The 23,430-nt window shown below is 41.0% G+C and overlaps 1 protein-coding gene across 1 annotated transcript in view; it reads right to left on the bottom strand.

Annotated features, from left to right (window-relative positions):
* Positions 1–23,430, bottom strand: part of fam214a (family with sequence similarity 214 member A) — a 142,343-nt gene that overhangs the window by 86,010 nt on the left and 32,903 nt on the right. The window lies entirely within an intron of this gene.

The raw sequence follows: 23,430 nt of genomic DNA, 5'->3' as shown, positions 1-23,430 counted from the left end.
AATTAGTGCGCCTGAATAATGCGCGCTTCATATGCAAATAGCCATAATGTTGCTAAAGCACATTTTAAAGCTATACATAATACTGTGAAACTGTGAAAACACAGTATTTTTGCCCATGGTTATCATACCATCCAAATCTCATACTAGCCCATGCCTAATAACAACCAACAGATAAATAGTTAAAAAGGTGGAGCATGGATGAGACCTTGGGTGACCGGGGGAGGAGGGTGGGACGAATGACACCCAAACATACAACCAATGTTTGGGTCACTAGAGAAACTAAAGCTAACACACTAACCTGTGTTGAGGAATGTATTAAATCATCTTTTTAGGACGGGGTGGTGGTTTTCACCATGACTAGCTTTGGTGTGGGCATTAAAACTTATAACCTGCTTATTTCCCCAGTAATCATGGATTAACTGGACGAAACGCTATCAAGCTACCTATAGCTGCTAAAAGTGCTAATGCGAGACCGACTGATTATGCAATTTTACCACCGGGCAAAATACTTAACTATGTAACTAATCATTTTGCTCTGTCATGGTGTGACACGGGCTTAAATAACATGAAAATTTCACTCAATGGATATACTGGAGCACAGGTGTCTTAAATAACCCATTAGAACAATTAGCCATACAAAAAGCCATATTAAAAATATCTGTAACAAACTATTAAGCAAAGACAGCCAGTCCTCCGCAACAACCATCAACCGCAGGTAGCGGCCTCTGTGTTACTAAAGCGCCAAGTCTGAGGTTGACTCACAGCAGTGCTACACTAGCTGCCACTCAAAGTGACCACACCACTAATTATACTTAAGTTTATGGTTTAAAATGTCTTACACTTATGATTAATTAAAAATAAATAAATTAATAAATAAAAAAATCCACCCTAGTATAGTGGTCCCTCGCTATAACGTGGTTCACCTTTCGCGGCCTCGCAGTTTGGCGGATTTTTTTTTTAGTGCAATTTTGCAGGTTTTTTTTTTTTTTTTTACAGCGCATTGTGTTCTGCGTCCTTATCAGGCAGGCCGGTTGCGGCACCGGTCGACATCACCACAATTGCTCTCACTGCCTCCAATGCGCTTTCTGCAGGCTCGGTAAATGCAACAGCGGGCCACTCACCTCCTCTCTGCTGTGCGGAACTGCGCCTCTGGCAACAGGTCCAGAGACTACACTCGCTGTTTTGATGCGGATGTTGATCGCAGCTGCAGACCTCCGTGGCCACCGAGAGAGGACTTGGATTCTTTGCGGGTCCCGCATCCGTACCCCCGGAGGCAATGAGCAAATGGAGAGCACGCGCATTGTGTTCTGCGTGTGTCTGTTTATAATCTTCTCGCACAGAAGAAAAAAGAGTGTGTTTACACAGGAGAGAAAAGTGAGAAAATGTTAATGCCTGTTTGAGAAAAGTGTATAAAGTGTGTACTGAGGGGTTTTACAGCCTTAAAACATCTATAATAATTGCAAAAAATAGCGCTGACAACTTTGCAGATTTCGCTTATCACGGGTTATTTTTAGAACGTAACTCCAGCGATCCTTCCATTACTCAAAGTGCCAAACGAAGCTTAGACCTGAAGCCAGACCAATGAATTATGCTGCAGGACCTCAGAGAAGCCCTGCAGCCTTTTGAGTGTGCAACTGTGTTTTTAAGTGGGAAAAGTTATGTTACAGTCTCTGCCTTTCCATCCCTTAGTCAGAGGGCTTTTAAAATCCTCCCAGTCTGTCTTCGAGTCAACGCCTGTGGGTCATTCCATATGAAAAGACCAAGGCTTCCAGTTTCATGGTCTCAGAATTGCTCTGTTTTTTTATATTTTGTGGTATGAGGTGTAAGATGAAGATTGCACTTCGTTCCAGTTAAATATCTCCACCCATTCCGATTTTATAGGCTGTTGAAAAAGGGGGCATGGCAACGTTAACCCTTTGTTATTGGTTTGTAAGATTTTTTAAGAGGCTCTTACTCAAAAACTAAATAAGATATCAATTTGATTTTTTCAGAATGTATTAACTCTGTCTTAAACTCTCAGAAAAAATGATTTTTACAAACATTAACCCTCCACTGGCCATACAGGATCAGGGTGAAAATTGAAATTTGAACGGTACTGAAGCAAAATCAGCCAAATATAGGCTCAATTTTCTCACATACCATTGAAGATAGTGCTTTTGCTTTTAGTTTTCTGGAAAGCACATGCCAGGGGCTTCCAAAGGAAGTGAACTCCAGACTGATGCTGTTATTTATTTCAGAGCAATGTTAACCCTTTTCAGCCTTGGTTGCCGGGCGGGGCACTTTTGGACCCTCTTTTTCACCATGTGGGTATCTTCTGATTTTCAAAAACTTTGTATCACCTAAAAGCCCTTGATATGTGCTGCTAGAAAAATTACACACTGATATAAAACAAACACCCCTACACATAGAATTAAAGTCCTCTTTTCAGGGTATATCACACTTTTTGCATATATTCTAATGTACAGTAATATGTACATAAATGTACACAATACACAGGTTTGCAAAACTGTTAAACCATACCCATGCCTCCATCGGAATGTCCTTCTTTTCAGGCACTTTCCCACATTTGATAGTCTGTGACGGTGCTGAAAATGTTGCTTCATTTTTAAATGGCAAAGGCCGTGCGTATGCAGGGACTATGACATCTTCTTGGATGAGCTAAAGATGAAAGTGGATGCTGCATCAACAAGACTAAAAATACAACTGCTTACATGTGCCCCTGTTTCCTGGAGTAGGAATCAGATTGTGAGCAGGTTTGGTGTTACAAACTATGTTGTAAGAAATGCTGTAAAAATGCGGAAACAGAATGGAATTCTTCCTGACTTAGTCAATAAAACTGGCAGTCGGCAAATAGCTTTAGAAACAATTAAGGTCTTGGCTTTCTATGAAAATGACCAATTTACTAGAATGCTACCAGGGGCAAAAGATTTTGTAAATGTGAAAGATCTGAATGGGGAGAAGCAGCGGGTGCAGAAAAGACTTAATTGTTGAACTTAAATGAATTGTACATTCAATTTAAAAAGCAGTACCCTGATGATAAGATAGGCTTGTCCAAATTTTGTGAATTGAGACCCAAGCAATGTGTTACTGTTGGTGCAAAGGGGAACCACTCAGTATGTGTTTGTACTATACACCAAAATGTCAAATTAATGCTAGCAAGCTTGCCAGGTGATAAAATTGATTATCATGAGTTGATGTCAAAGATGGTCAATTGATTATCATGAGTTGATGTCAAAGATGGTCTGTTCAGTGCAGTCAAAAACTTGCATGCTTCACCGATGTGAGCTATGTCCGGGAAATGAGGCACTTGTCTCTTTTCTAGAGGAACGGTTGGCTGTGGCAGGGCTTGAGGAAATTAGATTCAAGCAATGGATTACTGTTGACAGAACAACTATTGTAGAGCATGTTCTTGATTGTCAGGCCTACACTGAGAAGTTGGCTTCCATGGTTGATTAACTACCCATCACTTTATTGCTAAGAATCAGGGGGATTTTCTGGAAAAGCTAAAAACTAACGTGGGGGAAGATGAATGCATCATTCTGCTTGACTTTGCTGAGAATTACTCGTTTGTAGTACAGGATGCAGCACAGGGTTACCACTGGGATAATTCCCAAGCAACCCTGCATTCCTTTACTGTGTACTACAAGATGAATGATTCCCTGCATTGTCGAAGCATATGTGTAATCAGCAATCACTTGCAACACAACACAATTGCAGTTCATTATTTCCTCACTCAGGTTGTGCCCCTGATCAAAACAGGTATCCCGACAACTTTAAGCAAAGTATATTACTTCAGCGATGGGGCAGCCTCCCAATATAAAAATTTCAAGAACTTTTGCAACCTTTTCCATCACAAGGAAGACTTTGGCATGGAAGCAGAATGGCATTTTTTTGCCACTTCTCATGGAGTCCTGTGCAAGCCTTCCAAACTGCTGCACAACAAGAAATTACAACTCGTTGGTACAAAAATGTCACAGTTGGAGAGGACACACACTCAGCGAAGAAATGATAGCTGCAGCACTAGATCCACGGTTTCGAAAAATGAAGTTTCTCACACCTGAAGAAAAGTTCACAGTTCAGGTAAAAGTACAATCTCTGGCCCAAAACTGCAAGCCTGACTGTGCTGCAGGACAGGTCCCAGACACAGACTGTGGATGATAACTCACCTCCAAAGGGACAATCTGCAGAGGCAGCACTGGATCCCTGCTTGGCAACAGCGATTCAACTGACAGTGAGGGTGAAACTAACCAAGATGTCCACAATCAAGCTGTTACAATGAGGTATGGTAAATAACATAAACCCAGTATTTGATATAAACCTTTTTGTGTTGCACTTCTTACAATATTTTTCTTTTGTTTTTGTGTGTTTGCAGGTGTACTTTGCTGAACCCCAGATATCAAGATCTTCAAATCCTCGGTCTTGGTGGAAGGCAAATCAGGGCAAATACCCCACTCTTGCATACCTTGCAAAGTGTTTCCTCAGCATACCGGCTACCTCAACTCCCTCAGAGCGCTTGTTCTCAGCAGCAGGGAACATTGTATCAAAGAAAAGGGTTAGCCTCACCTCAGAGCATGTGAATATGCTCACTTTTTTGCACCAAAACTTAAAGTATGCATAAACCGTTTTGGTTTAATTTCACTTAAGCAATAGGGGTGTCAGAAAAAAATCGATTCATGTCCGAATTGTGATTCTTATTTATCACGATTCTGAATCGATCCAAAATGTCCAAGAATCGATTTTTAAAAAACATTTTTTTAAAACATTTTCTTGCTTACTCGCTGCGTGTACTGTTTGTCAGTGGTCTGGCATGCTTCAAACACTCGTGAGCTGCAGAGTTCAGTGGCTGTAGCTTAGCATGGCGGACAAAGAGCTAATTCAGCCAGCACCGTCTTTGCTGAAGACAAATGTTTGGGTGCATTTTGGATTTTATTATTTGCTGCGTAAGAAGGAGACTGACATGACTTATGCAGTGTGCAAAATCTGCAAAATGAAAGTCAAATACTTCGGAAACACTTCAAATCTGCAAGCCCACATGCTACGCCATTATCCGGAGCTAAAAGAGGGGAGCAACGGTCTCTGCCGACTACTGACCAGCGCTTCACTAAACTGCCAGCCAACTCCGAACGAGCACAGCAGATAAGTAAATTTACAACTAGAATCACTTGATTAACCTTGTAAAGCTGCATTTTCTTAAACATAAACATTTTTTAAGTAATATAACTATTTCTCAGAGCTCTTTGAATCGAAAATCGATTCTAAATCGAATTGTCACCCCAAGAATCGGAATCAAATTGAATCATGAGTTGTTGAACGATTCACATCCCTATTAAGCAATGTTGCAGTTTGCACTTTATAACCATTAGCAAATGTTGCCATTTAAAACAACTAGTTTGGGAGAGTTTTCAGTTGAGATTTTGTGTCCTCCTCATCATACCTCCTGCTTTGTTCTTGTGAAGGAGTCAGTCATCACAAATGCAAAATAGAATATGCTGATTTAACATAACCAGTGGTGGAAGAAGTACTAATTTTTCTTAAGTAAAAGTACAGATAGACGACTAACACAATTCAGTAAAAGATCAAAATTCTACTTGAGTACAAGTACAGTGGTATACAAAGTACAAAGTAAATGTACTTCAGGAAGATATTTAGGAAGACCCAGGACTGAATCAATTCTTAACCAGGACTAATCTAAGGATAAACCTGGTCTAAACCAGGCCTAAGTCAGGACCTTGTCAGGTCTCAAAATAATTTTTCTTTTAATATAGTTCAAAATTGTGGAGAAGAAAGATACAAGCATCAAAATGTAGTAAAGTAAAATATCCTTAAGTTCTTAAAAATGTGTACATTTAACTTTATTACTTTTTCCACCACTGACTAAATCCCAATGCAATATGATGCCTAGTGTAAAGACCTCACAGCTCATTAATTTAGCAGTTATGTTTACTTTGAAGTAAGGAATTGCCACATTATGGCATTTTGCACAGTTTTTGTTAAATAATGCAGCAAGTGAATAAGGGAGCTGCAGTTTAAATTGTTTACAAGCACTTGCACTGTTAAACTTGCACTTGTTAATATTTGTGTATAATAAAATGCACACTTTTAAGTTAAATGTCTGTTTTGTTTATCTGAATTTATCATAAGTATTTTGATTAAGGTTCATTAAGTGGACTTAAAAAGTCAATTGTAATGCACAGCAGCTTGATGCATTTTTAGCAAGAAAAGAAAATAATCGTTTAAGTCGATTAATCGAAAAAAGAATCGCCAACTAATCGACAATGAAAATAATCGTTAGTGACACCCCTATTATATTTATTCCCCCTTTTGACAGTTTTGTTATAAATCAATATATATGGCTTAGTAACATAATAGTGATACAGCAGTGACAATGGCACACCAGAGGGGGGGGATTTTTTTGTTTGTTTTTTTTAAATTGGAGCAAGACTGAGCACGCAGCGTGTCAATAGACAGTGAGGATTCTGATGACGAAGGAGGTGATCCCTGTTTTGTTCTGGAACCAGAGCAGGTGGGTCTACCGACGTGCACGCAGATCTCCACAGCTTCTGTTTGCAGTTCTTCCAGGACTCAGGCGCTATGCGCTCCGTCCCAGCGCCGAGTCCTGGATCACAGAGATGCAGACACACACTGCTCCAGCTGTGGCTCCAGGCATGTTTCAACATTAGCTTTGTTCTCTTTTCGTTTCTCTTTTGTCCCTTTTGCGCTCCTAATTCGCAGGCTATTCGGTGATAAAGCTCATTCATCCACCTTTTCTCAATGAATTGTGACTTTTTTTTTTTACTTTTTTCCCCTTTGTTCAGGAATCGTTGCATGCCATGTGACTCGGCCATAAGTATGGGTGTCACTTATCACAAGAGCCTACATTCAGATCAAATGCAGTTTTGAAGTCACAGGTAGGATCATATTCATGTCAGAAAAAAAGACAAATGCTTGGCAGACAAATGTAGTGTTTTACATAATACAGTGTGAACAAAAAAACACTACTTGGTTTGAAATATGTATTATATCAAAAGTCGCATGAATAATTTTCCAATTTTGGAATCACCAGTTGCAGAAACTCCCAAGGTTTTTCTCTTTTACAGATTCTCTTCAAAATTGTAAAATTATTTATGTGACTTTTGATATTATGAATATTTGAAACCAAGGGGTGTTTTTGTGTTCACCCTGTATTTAAAAATAAAATATTTGTTATATTACATTGAAATATGAACAGTATAAATGATATATAAATGAATAACTTCAAATCTTTCTTTTTTTTTAATGAGGATGTCTACATTGTCTGATGAGAGGGTAACGAGAATTTTTTTTTCCCTAAGGCTGGGCTTACACTGTGCGAGTTTCAGCTTAATCATGCATCCTGCATTGTGCAGTCTACATGGAGTAACGAGCTGCATTTAACATCTTACGACCACCTCCCGATCAAGGATCTTATGGTCGGATAAAAATCAAACCTGTTTGATATTTTGGTCGGTCGTCGTGACTCGTGAGGGTTCCGCACTGTTGAAGCAGCACTACAAGCGTCTACACGCTGATTACTTCGTGTACTGTCCACGAGCAAACACCGGAGAGAGCAAACGGTGATCTCATGTAAAGTCTTTTGTTTTGTTTTGTTTCATTGCGTTCCCTCGCAATAACCTAATATATTAAAGTTCATGCCTATCAGTGCACACAGTGAGTGGAATCAGGTGGGGGGAGACTGAACGTATATGCGCGCAGGCACACACACACACACACACACACACAGCAGGCAACAACAGGATTTACGACAGATAAGGGAATAAGTCGCTACACCTTGCACAGCCGTAAGAAATATATTATACAACAGTGTAAGTAGCAACACCTGTTATGAATGTTTGTTTTCTTTTTTTACCGTCCTCTCGTGAATCATGTTGCTGTTTGCTGTGTGCGCACGCACGCGCATATGCGCTCAGTCTCCCCCCACCTGATTTCACTCACTGTGCGCGCTGATAGGCATGAAATAAATTTTTTTTTTTAAAGAAAAAAAAAAGCTTGTTACGTTTTGCTTCTGGAAACACGAGCCCGATGTGTGGTTTTTGAACGTACAATGTCAGCAGTCAGATAGCATCAGAGCATCGGGCCGTACAGTGTGAGACCATGAATCTTGCGCTCTGAACTTTTAAACCCTGCAGTTTTGTCGCACAGTTTGAGCTGGAGCCAAGTACAACGATTGAAAATATCGTACAGTGTATGCCCAGCTTAACCCTGTATGGATCATAGATAAACTATATCCTGTTTCACCACTAGTACAAATGATAAGTGAAGATGTTTATTTAATACAAGTGACAAGGTAATAATTCACTTGTCGCTTTGTCAATTTCAGGTGTGATGAACAATATTCAGCAGAAACAATGAGCACTACAGAGAAGATGAAACTGTATCCAATGTGGGCCAATCATGTCTGGGCAGCACCCAATCCACTAAATGGCACTCCTTGGAAACTGCCACAGATGTACAAAAATATTTTTGTTTTGGTTTGGAAGATATGGGCATTTATGCTGTGTTTACACATAGGCAGGAGACGTTACGAATGTCATATTTGCATCATTCTTGGCACATTCCTGACATTCTTAACTTGACTTAACGCATCTGAATAGGTTTCTTAATAGTGCGTGTTGGTGTGTGATATTTGTGATTTTTGTAGAGCATGTGGCTGTCAAAATATCTTCCACAAATGTAACGCATCACTCATTTCGCCTCATGTTGTGGAGGTCGCAACTGAGTGTGTTGATCTGTCTTGATTGGTGGTGATCCTTAATAGAGCGTGACAGTGTTCTTCTCTGATGTGCGCACAATTAAACCCTGCTGCACTGCATTCAGTTTCATTGCTGCAGTATGCTGAAAGAGGACAGTGAATCATCATTACAGTTCCCCGTGTGTTAAACTGGACAAAGTTTCTGCCTCCATATAAACAGTACATCAGCTTAAATAAGTTTCAAATCCCATGTGTGAAAGTGTGTCAGTTTTCACAGTTTTACTCTGCCCTTCCCCACACCTCGCCCAGCAGTCCAAATTTTGCCCCCTGACACTTGGACGACTTTGATCCGCGCACTTGCACGCACGTCATCGTCATCATGAAGATCCCACCTGCTGTGTTCAAAGCTGGACGCTGTGCTTTGTTCTACCAACTGCCATGGGCTGAGTGCTGCGTATAAAAAATAATTATTTCGTAGCGGATTAATCATTTTCTCTGCAAGCTGGCTGCTGAAAACAGCAAAAATAGCTTCCTGAATCACAGAGGACTGCTCCAGCCAGATCCGTTCCTCCACGCACCGAACAAGCTGGAGAAAGCATTTGAAGCAGTCTAAAAAGACAATTATTTGTCATGTTTACATTGTCATGGCTGGTAAACCAGTTGCATGTTCTTTCCTTCTTGTGTGCAGCTGTAAAAGTATGTTTATGACAGATTTAACATCTCGTTATAATCAATCAGACCAGCTGCGCTCTGATGTGGTGCTCTGACGCAACCAATCGCTCTGTTCACTTCTTTACTCCACTTGACAAGCTGCACATAGTGTTGGCAAACTGATCACACCACATTGCAAAACATTTACGCGTGAATGATTTTTTTAACATTTCAAAATTCTCTTTGCGCAATTGTGCACGCTGACGACCCTCTCGTGTTCAGTCTGCACCCGTTAAAGATGAGTTTACTCTCTTGCATGACACAGGGCATGCAAGTGCATGCATCAAAGTCGTGCAAGTGTCAGTGGGCCTTAACTATTGCTCCAGCACACTCTGAAGCAGTTTTGAAATGATTAACCAGGGAATTGATTTGCCAATCATTAGAACAATAGTTAAATATCGTAAACACTGATTTGGTTGTCCCTTTGAAAAGAAAACCGACCAATTCAAGCATCTCTTTCACATCACTCTAAATTGAATTTCTGGAGGAATTCTGCCATTTGATTCACTAAAACTGACACAGTCATCTGACTGCTCTGGGTTTTGGGAAACTAATGTGAATTTGGTCCCATTTTCTTACTGAAGACTAAATAAAAAAAATCATATAAGTAATGAAAAGATTAAGAAATGATTAAATTAATCACAAGATGCAGCCCTAGTTGGTGATGCAATAGCATATGTTCATGTAATTACTGAATGTCCCATTTATTTTTCCACTGTCAGTATGAAGACATAATAAATTAATTCTTATAGTCCATTAACATATGGCTTCTACCATGAACAAATAAACAAACAAATAAATACGTCTGAACACTACTATAGAGGTTTAGTAACATAAAGAAGAGCTAGTAATATTAAGTTATGGAGAACTGCCACATATAGAAAACAGCCATGTACCTCGACACTAAAATGCGAGCAACCTTTTATTACTTTCTGTGAAGTTTTTATGCACTTATCTCATGGAGATAATTCATACCTTGATTTCTTTTCAATCAACACACTGCAGTTTGCAATATGTAGGTTAATGTTTTTCCCCACAAGACTGCTGACAGGGGCCAACCATGAAGAAACAGTACAAGCCAAGGCAAAACCAGCTGTGACCGCATTCCACTACTGTAAATTATTGCCAAAGAGGAGGTAGAGGTAACACAGAACAAGACAGGTGACGTACAGGACAACAGTGCAAGTGTAATGTTTGCTCGGTGACTGAGTCCACTCAGATCCAACAGCATTTTTCTGGGTCATATTAGGGCAAGTGAATCACTATAATCTGTCAGAGCACGGGAGAAGGCAGGCAGTGACATGGTGCAACAGCAGCCAAACAAATGCCTACAGTTATTACTCCCCTTCAAGCACTAATGCCTCAAAAGAGGAAGAGCCTCCATACAAATACACCAAATAACATCACAGAGAGAAAAAGCGCAGTGCTGAGCACTGCCAGTTGACTTACTTTCTCGAAAATGAATAGCTCTGACGTCATCTCTATTTGCATTACTTTATGTGTGTCTGATGCACAGAAAGGAACAAGAGCTGCTGTTGAGAGCTTAAATGAAGATGTAGCCAGTCATTAATCTTGGCTTTCTGCTCAAAATGTGTCATCAAATGACCACAAGTCACCATCGAAAAGTAAGCTCTACTTTTATCCGCAATGTGGCTTCACTAATTGGATGAGGGAGGAACACAACTGAAAGAATATACACACACACACTATATATACACAACCCCAATTCCAATGAAGTTGGGACGTTGTGTAAAATGTAAATAAAAACAGAATACAAGGATTTACAAATCCTGTTCAGTGTATATTCAATTGAATACACCACAAAGACAAGATATTTAATGTTCAAACTGATAAACTTTATTGTTTTTGTGTAAATATTTGCTCATTTTGAAATGGATGCCTGCAACATGTTTCAAAAAAGCTGGGACAGTGGTATGTTTACCACAGTGCTACATCACTACTGCTCAAAGAACACCTGTTTAGAACATTCCACAAATGAACAAGTTAATTGGAAACAGGTGAGTGTCATGATTGGGTATAAAAGCAGCATCCCCAAAAAGCAAAGATGGGGTGAGGATCACCACTTTGTGAACAACTGCGTGTAAAAAAAATAGTGTAAGTTTAAGAACAATGTTTCTCAACGTTCCAAGAAATTTAGGGATTCCATCATCTACAGTCCATAATATAATCAGAAGATTCAGAGAATCTGGAGAACTTTCTACACGTAAGCAGCAAGGCCGAAAATCAACACTGAATTCCCGTGACCTTCAATCCCTCAAGCGGCACTGCATTAAAAACCAACATCATCGTGTAAATGATCTTACAGCGTGGGCTCAGGAACACTTCAGAAAACCATTGTCAGTTAACACAGTTCATCGCTACATCGATAAGTCCAAGTTAAAACTCGACCATTCAAAGCGAAAGCCATACATCAGCAACATCCAGAAACGCCGCCGCCTTCTCTGGGCCCGAGCTCATCTGAAACGGACAGACGCAAAGCGGAAAAGTGTGCTGTGGTCTGATGAGTCCACATTTCAAATTGTTTTTGGAAATCATGGACGTCATGTCTTCCGGACAAGAGGAAAAAGACCATCCAGATTGTTACCAATGCACAGTTCAAATGCCAGCATCTGTGATGGTATGGGGGTGTGTTAGTGCCCATGGCATGGGCAACTTACACATCTGTGATGGCACCATCAATACTGAAAGGTACATCCAGGTTTTGGAGCAACACATGCTGCCATCCAAGCAACATCTTTTTCAGGGACGTCCCTGCTAATTTCAGTAAGACAATGCCAAGCCACATTCTGCACGTTTTACAACAGCGTGGCTTCATAGTAAAAGAGTGTGGGTACTCAACTGGCCTGCCTGCAGTCCAGACCTGTCGCCCACTGAAAATGTGTGGCGCATTATGAAGCGCAAAATACGACAATGGAGACCCCGGACTGTTGAACAACTGAAGTCGTATATCAAGCAAGAATGGGAAAGAATTCCACCTACAAAGCTTCAACAATTAGTGTCCTCAGTTTCCAAATGCTTATTGAGTGTTGTTAGAAGTAAAGGTGATGTAACACAGTGGTAAACATACCACTGTCCAGCTTTTTTGAAACGTGTTGCAAGCATCCATTTCAAAATGAGCAAATATTTCCACAAAAACAAAGTTTGTCAGTTTGAACATTAAATATCTTGTCTTTGTGGTGTATTCAATTGAATATAGGTTGAAGAGGATTTGCAAGTCATTGTATTCTGTTTTTATTTACATTTTACACAACGTCCCAACTTCATTGGAATTGGGGTTGTAGGTACCGTTATGAAAATTGTTGTACAAAACGAAGTGGATTTGGGCACGTCAAAAGGTTTTTATTTAAAAACAAGATAATTTCAGTGGTGTCAGGCTCCAGTCTTTTCCTCTTCTTTGTCACTTCCTCTCCAGTTTTGGAGAAGACTTTCTCACACGGCACAGACGTTGCTGGCATATGAACGAAGATTTTGTCCAGCTTGGAAAGAGTTGGATAAACAACAGTTTAGCAGTTTGGCTTTCCTTAGGGTCTATGTTCTGTACTGAAAGAGCTCTATTATAATTTATATATCGTGATATATATCATTATCGCAAGAGGCTGCAATGTATATCACAATATGGATTTCAGGCCATAACGCTCATCCCCAGCCTCTATCCTAAATTTGATCAGTTACTTGTATGAAAGATGTACACAACAAAGCGGTGACTGGTGGTGCAACAGACAGAAGTTGCAGCATATACGGTTTTTCAAACTACAGCCACAGATGCCTATTATTTCTTCAGAATTATCATGGGTGTTTTGGTGCCTTCTCTCATTTGTCCTGTTCTTGCACACTCACCCAGTTTTTGAAAACAGATGTAACGTACAGTACCATGCACTTTGCATTTCTCAATGATTAATACAAGTAGGCAATGCAGGTGCTAGTGCGTAAACAGGCCATAGAGTTATATTATACAATGGCCAGTTGGGCAAGTGACGAAGACTAGCAGATGCCAGTTAAACCTCGGTCCCACCAAGTGAAGAACGAGTGAAGAAGGAGCCATGCACCCTGTTTTTTTTTTTTGTTTCGTGAGTTATCGTGGCATTATAGTGGCTCAGAGTGGCTCTTAGAGGCATTATCTTCAGTTAACGAGGCTCCTCTCTGAGCGTGGCGCTAATTTCAAGATTTTCAAAATTTAGCAACAACAGCGTGGCGCAGTTTGTGTTCGAGTTACTGCGACGGCTTAGAGGCACTTGCGTGGTGCTTACGAGTCTGCAAAAAGTCCATTATCCGTGCGCCTGGCACCTTCGCAGGACCTGAGAGGCTATTTTTGGAGCAGCTCCTCCTCTTGCGCACACAACTGCACCTGCTCTGTGCGCTGGACTCTATATATTTTGTAGTGGATTAATCATTTTCTGCCAAACCTTGGATGCTGAAAATATTTCTAATCACTTCTGGCATCACAGAGGACTGTTTCATCTGGACACTTTTTTTCCTCTCTTTCCTGCTTCATGTGGGATGTATTTTGAGCAGCTTAAGGTAATTATTTTTAATGTTTTTTATAGCTTGATAAAACAGTTCCTTGCTATAAAAGTATGTCTGCATGTTGATGTCTGTTGTATGTAAAAGTATGTTGATTTAATATCTTGTTAATGGATCACTGTGTGTGCGCACTGAGGCAGGAACTGAGAGGCTATTTTTGGAGCGGGTCTCCTCTTTTTTGCGCACCAAATTCCACCTGCTCTGTGCGCTGGACTCATTAATTATTTTGTAGCGGATTAATCATTTTCTGTCAAACCTTGGATGCCAAAAATACCTGTAATCACTTCTGGAATTAATGTATTACATGAGCTCCGTTCTGTGTGTGCGCACTGAGGCAGTAGTGACTCCTCATCACGCTTCAAACGAGCATTTAGGCAGAACGCCAGCTCACAAAAGAGTGATATTTCAGTCAATATTGGACGTACACAAAGTTAAAATTTGGGTGACTGCGTGAAAGTGGATGTGTGTTTAAAGCCATGGAAGATAAATCCAGTGGAGCAGCTAAGAGCAGGAGCTATACGGCAACACAGGTGGAGAGCGCGCAATAGAGCGATTTTGAAGACACAACACAAAGTTAAAAGTTGTATCATGGTGACTTGTAAGCTGCGGAAGAAATAAAGAAATATATATATTGAAAATGATCCACAGGTGTATATAATAAAACGGCCACCTCATTCTATATGCAGAACGGCACTGCGCGCAAAAGAGCGCTTTTGCAGAAATAAACAGACAAACACAAAGTCAAAAGTGGAATCACGTTGTAAAAATGATTGTGCTTAAAGCCAGGGAAAAAATAAAGCCAGCAAGCCACGGATGGAACGGAAGCCAGAAAGAGCAGAGAGGCGGCTGTCCATGAAAGGACAACAGCAGTGCGCGCGCAAAAGAGCGATTTTGCAGAAATAAATGGACAAACATAAAGTTTTGTGTGTTTAAAGCCGCAAAGCAAAAAAAAAAAAAGCCAGAGAGCCGCGGAGCCAGCGAGGAGCACAGAGGCGGCTCCCCAGGAACCCGTGGTTCGAGTCTAGTTGGTCTGGTGCATTACAGGTGGACTGCAGCCTGGCGCACAGCGCACAACTGCGGAACTGTGATGGAGTGTCTATTTTTGGACTGCGTAAAAAAAAAGAAAAAAAAAAAAAAAGAAGGGATATCTTTAAATGCTGCTGTGAATCTGTGAATTGAAAACCCACACTTTGAAGGGACCAGGTGTGGGAGGGCTGGAGGTTTGGACCAAACTCATGCCTAAACGTGCGCCAACATGGCGCTATCATGGCGCTATCATTAGTGTGGCTGATGCGAGCCATTCGAGGCTGTAATGACAGGTCGGTCATGGCTCACTAGAGGCTGCTACGCGGCACATGTGGGGTACAGAGAGGCACATAGTGGCACCTTCATAGTGGATACGTGTTAAGATGAAAACGCGGGTCATTCTTCAAATAATCACCCCACACCCATGCGTGGCTCCTTCTTCAGTCTTCATTATTCGGTGGGACCGAGGCTTTATACCTTAATCAGGGAAAGAATATCAGTGGATCTTCCGCTTATTACTTTCCCATGTGATAGGGTAGGAAAAAGATATTCTTTTATGAATACATTTAGTACAGTGATAATGGAGAGAGTCACGATCAGACCTGGCTCTGAACACAACCTCACCCACTTGTTTAATAGACTGATCATTGATCAGGGGGAGAGCCAGAGTTGGAGTCTTAATACAATACAACGGCCTGACACAGGAAAATAGTTTTGCACTCGGCAGATACACCACCGTCTTTCAGGCTGAGGTGTTTGCTGATATTCAGTATATGGAGCTCCTGATTAACCTCGGTTTTAGGGGTTAAAGTTTTTATTTACTCAGATACTCAGGCGTGTATAAGAGCCATTAAAGGGCCACTCTACTTATCAGCTTGGGTATGGGAGTGTGACCAGGCACTAAATACACTGGGAGACACTAACAATGTAGTTGTAGTGTGGGTACCTAGTTATACAGCCATTCCAGGTAATGAGAGAGGGGGCCGACTCACAAAGTCAGGGAGCTCAACTAAATTTGTGGGTCCAGAGCCCGTTGTAGGGGTGTCAACTGCTGTGCAGAAGACCACCCTCCACAACTGGATGAGGAAGCAGCACCACAAACGATAGCAGTGCTTGGAAGGACCAAACCTAAAGCCCCTTTCACACTGGCGTATTCGTAGAGTTGCTCATTGCAGTGTTGTGTTTCATTTAAATACGCCCAAAATACGTGTGTACTCAGCCTTTTTCAGTGTCGTTTCATACTTGCAGCTGCGTGTGTTCGCTTTTTAATGTGTGCACACAGTCGCGTGTACCATGCCACTATTAAACCAGTTCAGTGCTATTTTCTGTCTCTGTGGAAGTGCGCTCTGTTCTCTACTGCAGGTGTGGTGCGGCTCAAAAACAGAGTCATTTAACATTATTATTTTATTTATTTATTTATTTATTTTGTCTTGGGGGATCACTTTCATTGTGTCCAGATGCTGCTGAGTCTGGCTGTGGTAAAGGCTGCCCTGAACAAAACGCTGTGACTCGTTAAACTTTTAAAGCTGCAGTTGCTCTGATCAGGTCGTCTGATGATCGCACCGACATGCAGCGAGTGCGCTTTTATTTTAAAGTCACAGGTGTGATCAGACATGATCGATCAGGGCATTTGATGAGCGCACCGACATGCAGCGAATGCACTTTTATTTTAAAGTCACAGGTCTGATCAGACCTGATCGATCAGGGTGTTTGATGAGCGCACCGACATGCAGCGAGTGCGCGTTTATTTTAAAGAGTCACAGCTCTTTTCAGGTTTGATCAGACCTGATCGATCAGTGCATTTGATGAGCGCACCGACATGCAGCGAGTGCATTTTTATTTTAAAGTCACAGGTCTGATCAGACACACGGCGAGAGAGAGCGAAAGAGAGAGAGAGAGAGAGAGCGTGTGTGTGTGTGTGTGAGTGAGTGAGGGAGAGCGCGCGAGCAACCGACCTGCTGTTTCTGTTGTGTTTCTGGATTTCTGAGTTGAGGTTCGATTCCCTGTTCTGAACACACAGGTGCTGTGGGCTGTGCGCTCATGTTCTCATGTTCTCCAGCTGACGCACTCAGTTTTTGGTTGTGTACAGGAGCGCCGTGTTGCACAGACTTGCATGAAGTAACGCTGTGCTGTGCAGACCTGCTTAAAACTGCGTCCAGCACTCTACGCCGAAGAAAATTAAACATGTTTAATTTCTTCCGTCCTACACGCGTACCCCTCAACATACTGCTGCGTACAGAGCAAAAACTCCATGTAGAGCTGCTAAAAGTGGGTGTAGAGCTGCTCAACTCAGCGTAGACGACACACTGCAATGAGCAGCTCTACGAATACTCTAATGTGAAAGGGGCTTAAGGTTTTCCAGGGAGCTAATTGGCCTGCCTAGAAGTATAGTAAGTACAGTGGTTGGGACTCTCACAGGTCCCAACCTATTGAACAGCCTGTGGGGAGGAACCTGAGATGTCACTTCCACATTTTGGGCAGTGTCCAGCATGGGGTAGACTGAGGCAGAGGTTTTTGAGTTCCTTTATTTTGGAACCTGACCAGATTAGGAAACTAAAGTTAAGAAACGTGGTATGCTTCATCAAGGGTACCAAAATGTTTAAATAGGTTAAATTTGAAGGAAGCAATGGGCCCTTTTGTGGCCTACGCTCTGCTGGGCTGATAGTCCACTCCCTCTTCTCTAACCTGACCTACAAAAGGTCAGAGAACACATCTATCACATTGGCCTGTGCTGGCGAGGCTGCCTGGCCGCCATTTTGTAAGTGGGCAAAAAGTCCATACGGAACTTGGCTCTCTGCTGCAGACATAAGGTTTTAAAAGGATATATATCCCAGCTGAGACATTGGAGACAGGATGCCAAAGACTTGTGCATAATTATGGTTGCACAAATCAGAGCAACAAGACCAAAAACGTCTCGTTTCACAGGAGAGTGAAGGCCTGTTTACTTTAAAAGTTTTAAAGTGTTACTGTAAAAAGAATAGATTTTTTTCCAGTATGCATTCAAGTGCAAATGACAGGGAAAACCAAACATTTATCACAGAACTGGAAGAAAATGTGTGTGTTGTAAAACTATAACATATAAGATGTACCTGTCACAAATATCAGTTATTGGAAAATGTGCTTTTTGTAAATAAATGAGCTGGGAAGATGCACCTCTTGCAAATATCTCTACAGGAAAGAGGATATGCCTAAAGTTTGTAAATTATTTTTTGGAAATAATTTCATAAGAAAGCTGTCCCTTTTGTAAATATCTCTACATGCCTTTAGTAAATAACAGAACAGGAATGATGGGTCTTTTGAACCTGAACAGAAGGCATGCCACTGTAAATACCAGTACATATACTCATACATGTGCATATATTTTATGAAAGGTTCTGGGTCGATCTGGAGTTGTTTGAGTATGTAAGGGATTTTTATGTTAAGTGTGTAAGTTAACTGTGTACATTTGGGCATTTTACTAAAGAAAAGGGTTACAGGGTGACACACTGTGCATGTAAAATGGTGAGTGTGCTCTCTAGCCTTTCTATAATATAACTCTATGTTACAGACCCTGTGTTGACTGGAGCCTCTACATAGCTGTGACTGGCAGCTATGTAGAGGTTTTCCTAACAACTGTCACCTGTGTGCTTGCAGTTTGGGGTTGGTAAGGTTAGACCTTACTTGTGTACAGCACCTTGAGGCAACCTTGTTTTGATTTGACACTATATAAATAAAAATTAATCGAAACTGAATTGGCAACAGACAAAAAAAATAAATTAATTAATAAATAAAAAATCTGGCAAATATATGGCGCACTTACCATGACACACACACACACACACACACACAGAGAGTGATATTACTTAAATACATTTACCTTAGGAGACTAAGGGTAGGCACTTATTTTTAATAGCTAGTAGAGTGACTGATTCAGTAAATAGTTGTAAAAGAAATGGGTGGAAAACAAAGTGATCCTAGTTAATGCACCTGTGTTTTTATTGTTCGAACACCAAATCAACTGAAACTTTTCAAAGCATTTGTTTTGAATCATTTGCTCATGTATTGAGGCTCCATTGTCACATGTTGTCCTTTTGATACAGACTATGCAACAACGTTTGAGACAGTTTCCGAAATACTCAGATCAATGTTTTAAGTTGGTTGTTTGTAGAACTGACAACCACCACCCACACCTTACATCCATTGCTTCTTGCTCTGTTGTACATTTTGCCTAGTGTTTGCCCACATAGTGACGTCTTCCTTTTGATACAGACTCCAGAACAATGTCTGAAACAGGTTTCTAAAGACTCAGGGCAATGTTTCAAATTAGCATCACTAATTTGTAGAAAATGACAAATTCGTTTAAAAATGACAAATTTGCTGCTAAAACTTGGCCCTCCGCGAAAACTGTTTGTACATCTGGGACATTGCCGTGACGTATGGGAGAAGACAGAGTGCTAGTGCCTTCAGTCTGATCCCGCGCGTTGAGTGAAAGCAATACTAGCTATTTCTCAATTGAAATTGATTTTATCTGTTAGTAATGTTACTGTTATACACATCCTGGTTTCAATATCCAAAAGTAAGCTGCAATGAATGCAAGATACAGTTCTGCATGCTCAGATCAGCGGCGGCATCGACAGCGGGCAACGTTCTTCCTGACCCTTACTGCGCCAGCCCGCTCACATGCTGTGCCAGCGAGCAGGTCGTCACGGTAACGCAACCCCAGCCCCGTGAAAAAATATTGGTTTGCATGGAGTGCCTCTGTCCGTTCACTCATACTGAAGCTACATTGATCATGCAGATCCTACTTACATTGCAAAAAGTCCCGAAAATATCATTTTTATGCAGTCCACAAACATTCAGTCTTAGAGCAAGATAATATATAACTCACCAATAATTGTTTTTTTAACGGGGAAATAGGATCGAATATAGATCTAGTCTAAAGGCAAAACAATCATAAACAACCTCGAAATGGCGGTAGGCTAAAGACAGTAGATTTTCAATGCGACACCACTCAATCAAATGGGCGTATGAAAAAGTCCCCAAAAATAATTTTCAGGCAAAAATAAAAGAGATATACTCACCAAACGTACCGCAAGACAATATGAAGTTTTAAAAAAAGTCGATCCTTCCGTATAAGACAATAAAAAGGTGCTTTGTAAGAGATGCAAACTGACGTAAATCCACAAATTACAGTTGGCAGGCGCAATGCATGCTGGGATAGTGTCTTCTCTCTTACGTCTCGGCAACGTCCTGGATGTGATGACAGTTTTGTGGAGGGCCAAATTTTAGCTGTAAATTTGTCATTTTTTAAACAAAGATTTCTCCGTTGAATGACAGATCTGGGCTTGCAGATTTACTTTATTACATTCAGAAGGATCTCATGTGTAAATATAAGTAATTTTTTTGGTCCAAAGATCTGACTGCATTTATTTCAATGCAGGTCTACTTTAAGTAAGCCATTTTTCGCCACAGAACTCCATGGACACTGATCTGTATCTGTTATACAGATCAGTGTCCACGGACTTATCAAACTTGCACGATGTCATTAAAAATAAGAAAAAAGAAAAAAAAAAAGAAGAACGCTTTGTGACAGGCATTTTAAAAACTCAGTCATGATCACAATTACACAGTACAACATTAACACCCATCTCCCATGATGAAATCCGCAGAAGTCCTCAGATCCAAGTTTTCACAGCTCTGTAAAAGGGGGCAATGCACAGTATTAAGAACTGAGGCATGTAAACTTTTGATCAGGGTCATTTGGGTTGTTTCTGTTGTCATTATGATGTAAAAAGAGTAAAACAGTTGTTTGACAATAAATGGCTTCACCCAATCAGAAACCATGAGTGGGGAAAAAAAAGCTTGCGTTATCATTCATATTCTCTGAAAAATGGCCAAAAATAAAAAAAATTCTGCCAGGGTATGCAAACGTTTGAGCACAACTGTATATTGTTCTCAAAGGCATAAGTGAGAATAAAGTCCACTGTGCGATTCTGTACCCATTCATTTACGGTGCGAGCCAGTAAACCAGAGCGATAATGAAAGAGTGAGCCTTAAGCAAAAGCAAAGCCCGAGTGAAACATCAGAGAGACAGAGCCAATGCAGAGAACCATTAAGCTGAAGGAGCCAGTTTAAGAGAATGGAGAAAGGACTGAAAACAGGCTGACTTAATTTTTTACTGCTGCTGTGCCTGTTCAGACTGATAAATTTAAAATGTGCGACTAGGGTTGGGTACCAAACTTCAGTTCTTTTGTGGCACCGACCGAAATGCTTCGGTAGTACCGAGTATCAAAACATGCCTCATCTTGTGGTGCCAAGTTTCGGTACCCAGAGGTTAATCACGTGCAAGAAGAGCAGTCTGCAGTCGTTCTCCTCTCAGCATTCACCTATCAAAAACAATCCTGACAATGTAGTCCATAGTGGATGCTGTGTGATGACTTCTTTGTGTACTACATTTCTCAAACCAGCAAAAATTTGCAAAGGAAATTTGTCGAGCTCTTCATCCAAAAGTGGTTCTACTTTAGCTAAATACAAAGTTGGTCTTTTGTATAGCTTTTTCTGAATACACCACAAGTTACAAAGAGGAAATATGTTCATTGCAAAATACAAGAATTTGATTTGAAAGCCAAATTAACAACATATTATATTTGGTGACAAAAAACAGCCCAGACTGACTGTGTGTACTGGAGTAAGTCATTAAGTGGACACAGGTTCAGTGACCTTCAGGCAGCATCTTAGGTTATATCACTTTTATGGCAAAAAATAGCTCTGAATCTGTATGCATTTTTCAGAAGCTATATGGCTAATTTTATTTTATCATCTACATCAGGAGTCGCACAAGTTAAAGAGTTGGGAGTAAGGATTCGTAATATGGCAGGGTTCTCAGCAGCACAGATGAGACTAGGGGGCCCTTATGCTGTGATTTGGATACCCTATGCTGTGATTTAACAAGCATAGAGGGCTTTTTTTTAATGTCACCTTTTTAAAAAGGATGTTGCACATTATTTAACGTCCCAGTTAGCAACAGAAAGTGGCCCTCAAAATGCAGGAAATAGTGTTTCAAAGGGTTATAAAGTTATAAAGTTGACTAACCTTGATATATTTTCTGTCTTAATCTGATCTGTTCTGGATGACAGCCAATTCAATTGGGTGACAGCCAATCCGACAAGGGTGACAGCCAATCCGAGTAGAGCTCTTCAAAACCGCTTCGTTTTGTGTATTTATATACATTTTACACGCACGATTGCTCTCCGACCCATCCCACAAACACCATCATAAAGTTTGCGAATGACACCACTGTGATTGGGCTCATCTCAGGGGGGGATGAGACTGACTACAGAGACGAGGTCAATCGACTGACAGCGTGGTATTCAGCTAACAACCTGCCGCTGAACACCACAAAAACAAAAGAAATAATCCTGGACTTCAGGAAGAACCGGGCTGACCCAGCCCCGCGCTACGTCCAAGGAGACTGTGTGGAAAGGGTCAGCTCCATCAGGTTCCTGGGAGTGCAGCTCTCTGACAGCCTCTCCTGGACTGCCAACACCACAGTGGTGGTGAAGAAAGCCCAGCAGCAACTCCACTTCCTGAGGGTGCTCAGGAGAAACAATCTGGAGGAGAAGCTGCTGGTGTTGTTCTACAGAACCACCATCAAGAGCATCCTGACGTACTGCATCACAGCGTGGTACAGGGGTGCTCAGCAGCAGACAGGAGAGAGCTGCAGAGGGTGATCAAAACGGCCCAGGGGATCGCTGGTTGCTCTCTGCCGGGCCTGGAAGACATTGCCAGCTCTCGCTACCTCAGCAGAGCTGCCAACATCAGCATAGACACATCCCACCCCAGCAACCACCTGTTTGACCTACTACCCTCCGGCCAACGGTATAGGTCAATCAAAACTAGGACAAACAGACTCAGGGACAGCTTTCTCCCCAGAGCGATCACTGCACTGAACAATAACAAATCACTCTACTCCGCACCTTTCAAGTTTCTTGTGCAATATCTGTAAACCATGTGCAATTTTCCCGTGCAATATGATTCCACAGCTTTATATAATTCTCGTTTTACATTTTATTTTATTTCATTTTACCTTATGTTTATATTAGTTGTACATATACTCTGAATAATTTACCGTTAAATTTCACTATCTTTTATATTGGCTAAAAATTACTCACACCACGGAAAGCACCTTTTTGGAGTTGCACTCAAATTTCGTTGTAATGCAAATTACAATGACAATAAAGGCAATTCTGATTCTGATTTTTCTTATATATTATGTAAAAGCTAGGGAGAAACAAATCCTTCTAAAACTGAAAACACTGTTTTTGGAACCTAACAACACCTCTGAACTTATTTACAAGACATCGCTCAGGTTAGCATGGTGACGTCATTTGCTGGCTAACAGCTTTGTTTCAGGATTATTATGTACAACCTCAATTCCAATGAAG

The sequence above is a fragment of the Thalassophryne amazonica genome, chromosome 2 (assembly GCF_902500255.1).
Source record: "Thalassophryne amazonica chromosome 2, fThaAma1.1, whole genome shotgun sequence".
NCBI classification, from domain to species: domain Eukaryota; kingdom Metazoa; phylum Chordata; class Actinopteri; order Batrachoidiformes; family Batrachoididae; genus Thalassophryne; species Thalassophryne amazonica.
Note: the sequence above shows the minus strand (reverse complement) of the source record. Positions and strands in the feature narration are given on the sequence as shown.